Consider the following 13,801-nt stretch of genomic DNA (forward strand, 5'->3'; position numbering starts at 1 on the left):
TTGTTCAAGAGGTATCATATCAAAATATTTTATGAATGGCGGGAAAATATAAATTTCAATAACTTTCTAGTGACAGAGATAGTGACGAGTACAATCAAGTGTATCTGTGGCGATGCTAAGAAATCATTTATTGGAGATATACACTGTTATTAATTAAGAAAATGAAACGTGATTATACAGTTAGAATTTCGCAGTAACATATTTTCGGACATGAACAACAATATTTTGAAAGACATATTGTATATTTTAGAATTAATACAGTATTATTTTAGTCGCCTAACGTACATTCACATACTACATTAGCAATATGACAAAATTATCATCGAATAGCTTTTTATGTGTGTCAAATTTTTTTTTTCGTACTTCTTTGTATAAAATATAAGTTGACAATGTGAAAACACGGAGTTTTTAAATTAATGTCTGCAACTTCGAGCGACTGTCCTTGAGCTTAATTTTAATATGGCCATTACAAATGCTAGTCGTACTGAAATTGCTGTTACTTAAATTCGAAAAGCATGTTAAAAGGTGTCATAGGAATGCGTGGGATAAAAACATCTTTTCCGTTCGTTTTGCCAGTTAATGTTATCTTTTCTTACGTTTTGAATGAGTTTTTTTCACACCAATTCTTGTTCCAGTGCATAATTTTGGCGGATGAATATTTCGCAATAGTACTATTGGTGATTCAATATTAAGTATTAAATTATATAGTAGCAATCCTTGTGGTTTCAAAGAATTCGAGAATTCAGTTGGATAAAACACAGTCTCCTCATTATCTACAACTGCGTAAAGATACTTATTGCATGAATTATCTAGTTTTAGCCTTCATGATGTATCAAAAATGTTATTTAATTTCGTGTTATAATAATTTCCATGGCCTCGTGAAAGTCGATATTGAATACAACAGACAATAATAAAGAACAATTGACTATAGAAGATTCCATTTTATTCATTTATTCAGTTATTTTATTCCATAGATGTTACATGAGCAATGAAGTTTTAAGATGTGGAACAAGTCTAATATTTTACAATAATACAATTACAATTTTTTTTATAGTTTTACAATTTAGTAATTTTCTACTATTTTTACAATTTTGTGCAATTTTTTACAATATTTCGGCGAGATGTAGTGAGATGAGATGAGATCCGATGATTCGCCATAATATTACCCGGCAATTGCCTTTTGGTTGGGGAAAACCTCGGAAAAATCCAACCTGGTAATCAAATCAGAGGGGTTTGATGCCAAGGACTCGCCATAGACCATCTGGCTTGATCGTAATTTATTTTCGTTTTTTACTTCTTTAATTAATTTAACGTCCATTTTAACAATTTTAATGTAGCCTATGTTCTTCTCCCGGTTATGAAGGTTAAATGTGCAAACGTTGGCACATATAGGGCAAAGCATGTAGATTTGTATAGAGAACATACACACATACATACCCACATTCACTTTTATATATTAGATAAAGTATTTTAACGAAGCAACTGAGATCTGTATGTCAACATCACACACTTTCTGCAATTATCCTGTAGGAAGCCTTTTCCAGTTACAGAAACGAAGCCACAGAGAAGACCGTTTCATTACTGCAACTGCAGATTTCAGTCTAAATTACTCTGATTATAATAAATAAAAGAGATGGAGAAACTTTTGTCTTGCCTATAAACTCGCATTTAAAGTTCGAAGATATTCTTTTTTACACAAAAAGAATAGCAGGGGAGAGAAGTTTGAAATTTACGTGCGAGTAAACAGTATTCTTTATGTTAAAAAACTTTTTAAGACTCCCATAATAGATGAGTTTTGATGTCTGGAAAACGGGAGAAATTCTTCTTAGTAAAACGGTTACCCGAATAAAGGCGTATACTTGTAGGGCGGAGGAAGAATCCCCGCTCTCTTCCCTTCCTTGTCTGAGAATTGCTCGGCCGAGCTATTTTTAATTCGTAACAGAATTCACTTCGCTTAATTCTTACGTCACTGCCTGCAGCGGCAACATCTTGGTTCCTTTAATTACTACTCCCTTTTTATCACACGTATAGATGCGCTTGGAGGAACAAAAAACAGCGTCTTTGTAAATTATTTCAATTCACTTCGCATGAATGAAACGTAACCATGGTTACGAAAAGTACAATTAACTTATTTTTTCAGAGCAATCAGAGTACTGCGAAGTAAAGAGAATGCACGAAAGACGAAAACCACATAACAACATTCTGAATCAAAAAACACAATGATGCACGGCGACATAGATGAAAATGTAAGATATCATCATCATCATCATCATCATCATCCTGTCAAGTACTAGTCCCAGAAGAACTGTTATGACCTGAAAAAGCGATTTTCTTGCCATTTTTTCAAAGATCGACCAAGTGCCATTCTTGAGACGTGTTCCTTTCAGTTTAACTGATATCTGGAGATATAGTCCAGTATAGTCCAGTATGCTGGTCTAAAGCATAGCATTAAATTTGGCCCTCGGTTGTACAAAGCTTTAACTAAATTACACCCAGAACTTCTAACCTGTAACCTACTAACATATAACAAGAAAATCAGAAACGTGTTAATATCTTCAATTTGATTAAATAAATTTATAGCCTATGTGTATGAATTAATCAACCTATATTATATTTGTATTCTATAATTTTGAAATATATATATTAGCCCTACTTTTCACGTGCGATATTATTCTTCTCTAGTATTAATGTTATATTATATAATTCCATTGCCGCTGTAATTATATTTTAGTTACTACTTTATTTTACTTATTTATTTTTATTATTATTATTCTTTTTATTTCAATATTATATCTGAACTGCGACCGAGCACGAGCGCTACTCATTCGGTCTCAAATTTTGTTAATACTACTGTATCTTCTTTTTATATTGCTTGTATTATTTTATTTCTATTTCTCTTGTTTGTTTTGTAATTATATTCTTTATTCTGTATATTTAAATAAATAAGCTGGGCTCTGAAGTATTGATGACACATTGAGTTCTAGAAGGATGAATAATTTGGAGGGAAAAATTCTTCCAGGGCCGGGTATCGAACCCGGGACCTTTGGTTAAACGTACCAACGCTCTACCAACTGATGTTTAATAGAAAAATCTTTCTCTTTCGACTCATCACCAAAGGAAAATGATCAGTGGATTAATATTGTTTTTCACTTAAAACGAGCCGCCACTTACTGCAGATGCGAGCAAACTTGAGTCTTGCAAAAACCGCATATAACAGTCAGTACAGAGTCCGTTCTACCTGCACTGAGGTTGTGTTCACACTTTGAGAGCACGAGTTGCCCACCCATGGCCAAGATGATCGTCCTCGCACGTAAATATTTCTCTTTATACTTTATATCGTGAGAAAGTAAACGCATCTAACTTACACCTACGCTCCAATAGGAAGAGTTTTCTCACGTACTGCACAGAATGTCAGAGAAATTGTACACCCGGTACTTGATTGCTGGCACCTCCGAAGTAGATGACAATCCGAGGATAATGAACACGCCATGGAAACGAGATAGTAACCCAGTTCAAGACGCTCTCTTAAATTGCTCGTCCCCAGATGGGATGGCAATGGATGCAAAGCGGATTCACATCATCAGGTGAAGAAGTTTAGATCTTAATGTTGTCGACCTTAGACATCTGAGTTCATGAACAACTCATGAGTGAGTTCTAGGAAATGTTTTATTTTTGGCACTGCCAGCAGTATGTATTTATTTCCACTGCAATGGGCATATACCCGCTCGCAGTGGTAACTAATTACACTCAATAATGACAATAATAAACACAATTAATAAAAAATATAATTAATAATAATACTAATAATTAATACTAACAATAGTTAATAATAATAATAATAATAATAATAATAATAATAATAATAATAATAACAAGGAACATCCTAAACTAAATGAAGCACGATCACTTAAGATAACATTTAATGTAATAGTAATATGCGTTACAAGAGCGGTATGTTGACGTTTTCATGTTTGAGGAAAAGATTGAAAAAGCGAAACGTAGTTGAGGTATCTAATTTCTGAGAACATGAAAACAAACATACCGCTCGTGTATCGTACATTATTTTGTGCGAAGATCGTTTATTACATACCTGAAAGACGAATTTCTAATTAGTTGCAATGAAATTTCCATCTTGGTTTCTGTTTAATGACTGCAACTTTAGAAAACAAAATTATCTATACTCCAGCAGGCCGTGATATACATCTGTGTTTCCCCCCCCCCCAGTCTATAAATGCGAACTTAAAACAAACGGGAATGTTACGTAATGATTTATTTTTCATTTTAATATTTTAACAATATTATTTATATAACATATTGCAGTAATAACATCGGCATCTGGAGTCTTGTTGATTTTTTCACGGCTTCCTTAATGTTACCTCTATCAGGAATACAATAGCTTTCGTGGAGCAGTAGACTTTACTTAATTTTTGCAAATATTTAAAAACAATAATTAACATTGCAATTTAGGTGCAATTTCAGTGGTAAGTTTCCAATTTATAATTATTACTATGTTAAACGTCTCTAAAAATAATATGTTAAAAGCCTAAAGCAGTAAAATGAATGTCGCGCTTAAGCGGTAAGAAGAGGGAAATTGTTATGTGTGTTACGTTGGGAATACTGAATGTGGTATTTCACACTTATCGCGTATTGGTTCTGTGCGGAAAACAAGCAAATACGCACGATCTCGCACAAATCTAATTTTTATCTTAAACCTAAGTTCGAACTAAAACCCACGAGTATGATATGTTCATATCTGCACAAGTATCTTTCAGCACTACACTCATTTCGCTGTCAACTCACTCACTGCACTGGAACTACGACACTTTTCACTGATTCTATCCTGATTTCACCAACACTTCAAAAACATTTCACTGTTCAAATACTTTGCACTGCCACTATAAACTATAGAGCTACACTGACAGAAACACACTTCACTGACACAACACACTTCACACTTCACTTACACAACACACTTCACTGACACAACATACTTCTTCACTGATACAATACTTCAAATAACAAAATATCAATTACTCCCTTTAAGTAGTGTGTATAATATACTGCCGTCTATTAGTAAAGTCCTTAAACGTATTTTTAAATACATTTTTGGTTGTTGGTAAAGCCTTTAGTAAGTCTGCAGGTAAAGCATTCCAGTCCCTGATAGTACGACTGAGAAAAGAAAACTTTCCAGTGTCCGTCCTCTGTCTTTTTTCCCTCAATTTATATGAGTGGTCGTTCCTTGAAGATAATTTAGCGGCTGCAACCTATTTTTTATTTCTCTCCAGGCAGGCTCACCTCTGTATGTTTTCAACAGTGGTGGTGGTGTAAGGTTCAACCGTGGCATTATATACGTACAAACCTGTACAGTGCATACATTAAATTTCATCTTTCCACGTTAGCGGAAGCGGAATTGCACATTGTAGCCGCCCACACGCGCGTGGCTTGCACTAAGTGCTAGGATATGAGTCAAGAACACGCGAGATAAACCGCAAAGGAACAGGTTTACATAATATTATACTATAAATGTAATAAAAGAAAAATGCTTATCTTTAATAAAACGATGTTTAAATGGTGGACAGGTTAGACAACTAATGTCGCCTTCGTGTGTCAAGTCTCCAAAGCCAGCATAAAAATACATAGTACTTGCCTTAACTTATATCAGGCCTATATACAGGCCTTCATTTTATCTTTCCACGCTCGCAGCTGCGCTGTGCATTGCCGCGACCGTTCTACATCCGTGACCGTGGAAATATAAAATGTATGCATTATACATAAAGGGTCCAAACTTAGAGGTGTATTAATACCTTTATATCTATTCAAATAATTAACAATAGATCCCTATTAGAAACAACAACAATCAAATATCTTGGCTTAAAAACCGGTAATGTGTTAAATTGGAAAAATTATATTTATTTTGATGTACCGAAGTACATATGATGTTTCCATGCAGATATTCTGCTTTCTCAGATGATGAGAGAGAGATGGAACGGAGAAAAATTCTCTCCGGCGCCGGGATTTGAACCCGGGTTTTCAGCTCTCCGTGCCGATGCTTTAACCACTAAGCCACGCCGGATACAATCCCGACACCGTTGAGAATCGTCTCAGATTAAGCTCCATCTCTTGGGTTCCCTCTAGTGGCCGCCCTCTGCACTACGTCATAGATGTCTATGCACGCAGGACCGAAGTCCATACATGTGTAGAGGTGCACTCAGATGAGTGACTGGTTGGCCGGGGTCCGACGGTATGGGCGCCGTCTTTAAATCACGAAGTGATTTATTACGCAAAGACATCTATGACGTAGTGCAGAGGGCGGCCACTAGAGGGAACCCAAGAGATGGAGCTTAATCTGAGACGATTCTCAACGGTGTCGGGATTGTATCCGGCGTGGCTTAGTGGTTAAAGCATCGGCACGGAGAGCTGAAAACCCGGGTTCAAATCCCGGCGCCGGAGAGAATTTTTCTCCGTTCCATCTCTCTCTCATCATCTGGAAAAATTATGTTAAAGAAATTACCCTCAAACTAAATTCAGCTTGTTTTGCTATTAGATCTATGCAAAAAATAGTAAACATGAATACGTTAAAAACAATATACTTTGCATACTTCCACTCGGTAATGAGTTTTGGAATAATATTCTGGGGAAATTCCACAGATAGTAACAATATATTTCTATTACAAAAAAGAGTAATTAGAATAATAGCAGGTGCCGAATCATGTAGGACTATTTAAAAAAAACTACAAATAATGCCCATGGCTTGTCAGTATATCTTTTCATTAATAATCTTCCTCGTATGTAATCGTGAAAACTTTGTAACTAATTCAACAGTTCATAGCATAAATACACGTCAAAAAATGACTTTCATACTCCATCGGCAAGTCTATCGTGCTATCAAAAAGGAGTGCGTTATATGGCAGTAAAAATGTTTAATAGCCTCCCTATCGATATAAAAAATGAAACTCAAAACATAAGGTTATTTAGGGCCAAATTAAAGAAGTACCTAATTTCTCACGCCTTCTATTCTGTAGGTGAATTCATGATATTCAATAACACTTCATGAAATTGATACTAAAACTTGTGTTGTACTAGTAGACTATATTGTAAATATATATTTCATCTAGACTGTGACTATAAATTAAGACTTTATAGTAGTATTAAGTTTTTTGACTTGTTCCATATTCTAGCTGTGAAGCAATGTATGAATACCATGGAATGTTAATAAATACAATACAATACATGCAATACCAAACACTGGTGTTCACCTTTGCAGGGATAGAAATGAAATACCTAGCAAAAACTTTGATGCTTAGGACGCTAAAATGAAGACGGTCCGTCCGTGGTGAAGAACCACGCCTGTAAGAGACGACCCTGCTACTACTGAAATCGGCATACTGTACCTCGAATTGGCAGTTAAAATAAAATCCATGGCGCACACTGACCAGGAAGTGTGGGCTTCCGCTAGGGATTCCACGTGCACGATAAGAATGAAATACACAGGGACAGGATTGAAGGAGAGAATCCCTCACATCGCACGACTATCGAAGTGCTGCCTCTATTCAACGAACTTAGCCTCTCTGCACACATTACGTCGACATCTCAAAGCTTGTTAATGATAGAAAAATATATTTTTTCCAGTACCGTTATTGAACCATTAAAATATATTAATTTTCAAGACCGTTTCTTCCATAAATTTAGTATTTTTCTTTACGTGTCGGGTCTTCTAGGGCAACAAAACTTATGACATGGCAAAGTTCAGGTTTTCTTGTAACTATTCACTTACTTACAAATGGCTTTTAAGGAACCCGGAGGTTCATTGCCGCCCTCACATAAGCCCGCCATTGGTTCCTATCCTGAGCAAGATTAATCCAGTCCCTACCATCATATCCCACCTCCCTCAATCCATTTTAATATTATCCTCCCATCTACGTCTCGGCCACCCCAAAGGTCTTTTCCCCTCTGGCCTCCCAAATAACACTCTATATGCATTTCTGGATTCGTCCATACGTGCCCTGCCCATCTCAAACGTCTGGATTTAATGTTCCTAATTATGTCATGTGAAGGATACAATGCGTGCAGCTCTGCATTGTGTAACTTTCTCCATCCTCCTGTAATTTTATCCCTCTTAGCCCCAAATATTTTCCTAAGAATCTTATTGTCAAAAACCCTCAATCTTTGTTTCCTCTCTCAAAGTGAGAGTCCAAGTTTCACAACCATACAGAACAACCGGTAATATAACTGTTTTTATAAATTCTAACTTTTAGATTTTTTGACAGCAGACTGGATGATAAAGGCTTCTCAACCGAATAATAACACGCATTTCCCATATTTATTCTGTGTTTAATTTCCAGATATGGAGGGTAGCTGCGAATATATTGAATAAGCAGTCGTGGACAGCCGATAAGGGGTGGACCTCCAGCTTGGGGGTTCGGCGAAGGGCTAACAACCCATCATCTTAAAAAACAGCTTGTTACGGAAATTAACAATAAACCTAACTTTGAGAATACAATTCAAAATTATTTGGATTTTTGATATGAATTGTGTTCATACAATATAATAAATTTGTCTTATTTTAAGCACATTGAAGTCTAAAAACAATTTCTGAGATAAAAAATCAATATGTTTATGAAGATATATTTTAATTATTTTCTTCTGTAAGAAATAAAGTGGAATAAAATTGCTTTTAAATAAGCTAATAATTGAAATCTAACGCCTTCGAAGCTGGATGTTAAATGTTATGTTTTATTTAACGACGCTCGCAACTGCACAGGTTATATCAGCGTCGCCGGATATGCCGGAATTTTGTCCCGCAGGAGTTCTTTTACATGCCAGTAAATCTACTGGCATGAGCCTGTCGGATTCAAGCACACTTTAATGCCATCGACCTGGCCCGGGATCGAACCCGCAACCTTGGGCATAGAAGGCCAGCGCCGAAGCTGGATACTTGGTTCTAATTAAGTACATTGGTAGCAACATAAAATATGGCGGCATGAGATAGTTACTTTGCATGCCATCATCAAGATTACAACGTGTTCATAATTCTTGTGTTCGCTTCGTCTATGATGTCCGTCGCGCTGACCACATTACCCCATCCCTCCAAACTCTAAACTGGCTATGGCATAACGAACGTAGAAATTTTCATTCTCTTGTTCTCCTTTTCAAAGTCCGTCACACTTCTACACCTACCTACCTTGCCTCCCGTTTCAGTTACCTGTCATCATATCATAATCTCTTCACACGCACGCAAAATAGCCGCATACTAGCCATACCAACACATAAGACATCATCGTATTCATCATCATACACAATCTCGCTCTCGCGCTTGTGGAATACCCTACCCAGTGACATCAGAGACTGTCGGAATTTAGTAGCGTTCAAAAGCAAGCTTATTAAGCATTTTCTTACTGCGTAGAGTAGGTTTAATTTTTACTCAGTTAATAAAAAAAAATTTCTCTCTTCTTAATTTTTACAATGAACTGTCTAGCTTTTATTAGTCTGTTAATCTTTTAGTACTTTGATTTTTTATTGTATTTGTAAATTCAATATTAATTGTAATTGTATTCTTAATGCTGTAGTTGTTATACTCTGGTAGAAGGGAAGAGAAGGCCTGATGGCCTTATGTCTACCAGGTTAAATAAATAAATAAATAAATAAATAAACAAATAAATAAATAAAATAAATGAATTCACTTCAAAATTAAATTCCCCAATTAAAAAAAAAAAGAATAATGCTCAAAGAACCAAATCTTCATTCAGATATTCTCAAATATACATCGACAAACCAATGCAAAAGGAAAATAACTCAAAATTTAAAGTTTTGAGAAAACTGGATTTTTAAGTTTCACGTTACTTTGAAAAATCCAAAGATTATTGAAATTACTCCAAATCCTATTAATGTTGTTTCATAATAAACCTAGGTATACTAGAGGTCTCAAGTTACAGTGAAGTTAACTGGAATTTTCACAGCAACAGGAAACATTAAGATGCAGTTTTCTCAAAAGAATTTAAATTTTCAGTTGTTTTCGTTTTCAACTGGTCCATCGACATATGCAATCCATTCCGTTAGGTCTCAGTTAATGTCGAATCAGTAGTGAACTAAACTTCATTAAGCAGCTGGCAATTGATTCAAGTCTTTCCTGTAAATTATTCAATACGGTAATGGGATATTCTCCAAAATGCACGCAATCAAACTACAAATTCCAAATGTTAAATGTAAATTTATGTTAATACTGTCAACAACACATCATGGAGTATATAATCACATTAACTGATTTTACGAATCGTGGGTTAAACACAGAAGTGTGTGACACTATCTATTACCAAGTCGTCTGTATGAAGTTGGTTCATTCCCCCATTCACAAAGCATTACTGAATTAAATAAATTTACTGATATGCATTAACAATTTCACCTCAGTAACAGAAATTGAAAGAACTTATTTAAATGCTACCAAACCATACCTGAGTCAGTATCGGTCATGAACTAGATGTAGATTTAACCGTGTAATTCATCTTCTTTCTGCAGTCAGTGCAATGTCATTAAAATCATTCCCAAATTACGCGTATATTAATAAATAAGAATAACAAATAAAAAGCACGTAAAGCTGGAAATCCGGTTCGAATTCCGGTGCCGGTGAGAATTTTTCTCCTTTCTACCGATTCTTCACCAATAAACAAAGGAATTTTATATGTTGACCGTATATCAAACACTTGTACTTCATTATTTCGTATTTTGGATACTTACTTACTAGATTTTAAAGAACCCGCAGGTTCATTGCCGCCCTCACATAAGCCCGCCATTGATCCCTATCCTGAGCAAGATTAATCCAGTCTCTATCATCACACCCCACCTCCCTCAAATCCATTTTAATATTATCTTCCCATCTACGTCTCGGCCTTCCCAAAGGTCTTATTCCCTCCGGTCTCCCAACTAACACTCTATATGCGTGCCACATGCCCTGCCCATCTCAAACGTCTAGATTTAATGTTCCTAATTATGTCAGGTGAAGAATACAATGCGTGCAGTTCTGCGTTGTGTAACTTTCTCCATTCTCCTATAACTTCATCCCTCTTAGCCCCAAATATTTGCTAAGCATCTTATTCTCAAACACTCTTAACCTATGTTCCTCTCTCAAAGTGAGAGTCCAAGTTTCAGAACCATACAGAACAACCATTAATATAACTGTTTTATAAATTCTAACTTTCAGATTTTATGACAGCAGACTGGATAATAAAATCTTCTCAACCGAATAATAACAGGCATTTCCCATATTCATTCTGTGTTTAATTTCCTCCCGAGTGTCATTTATATTTGTTACTGTTGCTCCCAGATATTTGAATTTTTTTCACCTCTTCAAAAGAAAAATTTCCAAATTTTATATTTCCATTTGGTACAATATTCTGGCCACGAGACATAATCATATACTTTGTCTTTTCGGGATTTACTTTCAAACCCAATACGAGCAAGTGCTGGGTAACTTTCGGTGCTGGACCCCGGACTCATTTCACCGGCATTATCACCTTCATTTCATTCAGACACTAAATAACCTAGATGTTGATACAGCGTCGTAAAATAACCCAATAAAATAAATAATAAAATCTTCCAAACCTATCTCTTTACTTGCTTCCAGTAAAATTCCCCTGTTTTCCCTAATCGCTTGTGGATTTTCTCCTAACATATTCACGTCATCCGCATAGACAAGCAGCTGATGTAACCCGTTCAATTCCAAACCCTGCCTGTTATCCTTTTATTTCGTATTTTTCATAGTTATCAAAAGCTGATAAGCCTTCATAAGAATTAATTTCAAGTTCGATTATCACTTTCATGTCTAACGTATTTGGACTATCATTCTTAACTAGAACAGAGAAATAATTTATAGGCAGCCGTCTACAATCCAAATGAATCGTGATTTGAAGAAACACTACAAGTCCTTTTGGGAAAATTTTTCAGGAGGCACAATTTATTATTTTCAAAACCGTTTGGTATTTTGAAATTATTATCAGTGGAGGGGAATATGTGGAAATATCAGTCCGTGAGATTTTAAACGAAGGAATAGCGTAACTGCTTAACTGAGGATGTATACTCGTAGCTTATGAGGCATACAATCACGTATTACCACGTGTTTTATCCGAATATGTGGCAGGGAGCCTGTGTGACGTCATCATTTCAAGATAGCTGGCATTAAAAAGACACTTATCCCTTAATACCTCTGTGACTTGTTTCAGGTAGTTCTACGGCAAGTGTTGTAACGAACGTTTTCGTTTTGTAATAAGATGGAAAATAGAAAAGCTTATTATACAATTTGTTTCATATCTTTCACTGTTTCTGAGATATCTCTGAATGAGTGAGAATAGTACATTATGCAACGAGCCTATAATGATAGTAATTAAGAAGTGAGTATGGATATTTATGAAACGAGCGCAAGCGAGTTTCATAATTTTCATACGAGCTTCTTAATTACCATTACAGGCGAGTTTCATACGACTTTTTATGCTCGACCATATTTCTAACTTGAAATTACCGGTATTCAGATGTATACATTTTATTTGTATCTGACAAGATCGGAAGTGACCTTGTTCTAAGTCGTGAATTGTGAGATGTGCGCAGACGCGAAAGTATCGATTTTTTCCGAGGAACAATAATGTCATTGACCTTTATGTAATCCTGTTAAACTTGATAATATTATAATATTATAACCTTGATTATTGAATTCGACATTGAAAAACGAGATGACAAATTGAATTTATTTGAATATTATTTACAATTAACGCTAATTATTACAGTAACAGAACACAACCTTCTGCGACAGTATTGGATTTCCAGTCTCCGTGACTTTTCGCTAATTCTCTTTCGATTGCATATCCGAGAATAATCGATACTTGCGGTTTTATAACGGTACAAAGCTGACTTGTCATAGGCTGAACACATGTAAGCTGAGTTATCATTGGCTGAAGACCTGTACTTTAATGAATAGGTGTACTTTAATGACATGCATTAAAGGACTGCTACAAGGTGTATAATTAGTACATTTCGGCATGGTCGAGCGTAAATAATTTAATAACCATGAAGTAATAGCTTGATGTATCTCTAAAACACACTAATTGTTATTTATCGTCAAAATACCTGTTATAAAGTTTCAAAAATCACGTTCTGAGTACAACTGTTCACCATAGTCTGTATAGTCACTGTAGTCACATGTGTCTTTCCTCTTCACCGTCACTGATACTAAAATTATGTGTTGTGTTTTGGTGTCGGTTTAATTATTTTCCACCCTGTATATATTCTTTTCCAACAGCGGACACAACACACTAATTCTTTACCAGCGATCTTAAGTTTCTCTACGAATTACACACCAGAACTGTAGATCACTTGGACATTGGTAATGGTGCAACACGGAATGTTGCAGCAGTATGATAATGATGGTGATTTATGCTGCAATTAGTGGCATGTCTACAGAGGAAATGGTAGTATCGTGCGAAGTTCTGCACAGAACGCCATCTGTGTCCACTGTACTCGGAAATTGCCTTGGATCCTAAGCCTTCGATATTCGTCTAGTGGTACAATACACGCAATAAGAAATGTTTGATTGCAAAGTTTCAAATAATGTTTCATCAAAGACAAACACACAGATTTCCTATATTATCATATTAACAGTTGTAAAAGCAATTGCATTATTCACAATGAATTTTACACCAAAATGCTTTAGTAGGTAATAAAATAGTGGGATGAATGTATTAATACCTGATATTACATACATGATCTATTGTGCGAGATCGTGAGAATTTGCTTGTTTTCCGCACAGAACCAATACGCG

The 13,801-nt window shown here is 35.6% G+C and overlaps 1 protein-coding gene and 2 non-coding genes across 4 annotated transcripts in view; 1 reads left to right on the forward strand and 2 right to left on the reverse strand.

Annotated features, from left to right (window-relative positions):
* Positions 1-13,801, reverse strand: part of LOC138711687 (uncharacterized) — a 1,209,687-nt gene that overhangs the window by 910,946 nt on the left and 284,940 nt on the right. The gene's annotated exons all lie outside the window — the stretch shown is intronic.
* Positions 6,002-6,073, reverse strand: TRNAS-GGA (transfer RNA serine (anticodon GGA)). Its single transcript has one exon. It is a non-coding gene; the product is annotated as a tRNA-Ser (tRNA).
* TRNAS-GGA (transfer RNA serine (anticodon GGA)) lies at positions 6,379-6,450 on the forward strand. The gene has a single exon. It is a non-coding gene; the product is annotated as a tRNA-Ser (tRNA).

This window comes from Periplaneta americana, chromosome 13 (genome assembly GCF_040183065.1).
Source record: "Periplaneta americana isolate PAMFEO1 chromosome 13, P.americana_PAMFEO1_priV1, whole genome shotgun sequence".
Lineage (NCBI taxonomy): Eukaryota > Metazoa > Arthropoda > Insecta > Blattodea > Blattidae > Periplaneta > Periplaneta americana.